The sequence below is a fragment of the Arachis ipaensis genome, chromosome B04 (assembly GCF_000816755.2).
Source record: "Arachis ipaensis cultivar K30076 chromosome B04, Araip1.1, whole genome shotgun sequence".
Classification (NCBI taxonomy): Eukaryota; Viridiplantae; Streptophyta; class Magnoliopsida; order Fabales; family Fabaceae; genus Arachis; species Arachis ipaensis.
In genome coordinates this window covers 93779513-93780690 of record NC_029788.2, presented here as the reverse complement: position 1 = coordinate 93780690, position 1178 = coordinate 93779513, and positions in this window count along the sequence as shown.

Below are 1178 nucleotides of genomic sequence, written 5' to 3'. Positions count from 1 at the left end.
GTAATTTTAGTTAGTATTTGGCTAGTATAAATATTAAAGTATTTTTAATAAATAAATTTTATTAATTTATGTATGTCAATTATGATAAAAATTCTATTAGAAAATAATTAGGGGTCCAACCAACTTCTGTCAACTCATAATAGACTGGACCCAAAAGCTCAAATCACCAAACAATCATATACTCAATTACCCAACTTTGATCTTAATTGCCCTGATCAATTCAAAAAATTACCGTTTCACCTAATGTCCAGTTTCCACCATATCGTTTCACTTCTCCAGTTCTATACTGTTGCCAAGCTTCCTCTGCATAGCGGCGATTTCTACATCTTTCCCACAACTAACCCCAATCAGCGCCATCTAGTGCTCCGACGGAGAAGAAGCTGTCGTCGCGCGCGAGGAAGCCATCCACGTCAACCGTGACGGCACTTGCTACTGTCTCTGCTTCGGACCCTAATCAAAGATGCTGTTGTGGATTCGTCTTCTCCAGTGGGTCGGTCGAAGCTCTGCCTCCTTCAGCATTCATCGCGTCGGCGTGAAAGCCATCGCTGTCACTAGGAGCACGAACCTGTGTCCTCCATATCCGTCGCATGCTGCTGCTCTACTACCACCTAATTCGTCTCTGGATGTATCTTCCTAATACGTCAGATGTGTCTTCTTATGCATGTGGCTTCTAATGAAAGTGTCTTTAGGAAGTGTCTTTTTATACATGTGTCTTCTACTAGAGGTGTCTTTGGGGATGCAGGATTTTTGTTCGCGGCTTTGGAATGCGAATGAACTTGCAGGGTGAAGGTGCATGCCATCTCGATGACAACCCCGTTGTGCGCGAACTTCCATCACTAGCTAATGACGGCGGTAATGGCGTTATGGAGGGCGTCGAGTGCTTCTTCAAAATGCATTATGGTGGGCGTTGGGAGCGGCTTCCGGTCGATAAAACGGTCAGGGATGCAGGCAGGGTAGATGTTGGCATTCGGCGCAATGATCCAGGCTGACTGAGATTTGGGTGGGGGGTGTTGCGTTCAAGATGGAAGTGGGGGTTGGTTTCACCAAATTCACACTACGTCAATATGGAGTTGCAGTTTCGGGCCATTCTTATTTTTTAAATTTGTAATTGATGTTGATTATTATTATATTATTTTATTAAAAATTTAATTATTAATTATTATTGTTACAACTTGGCA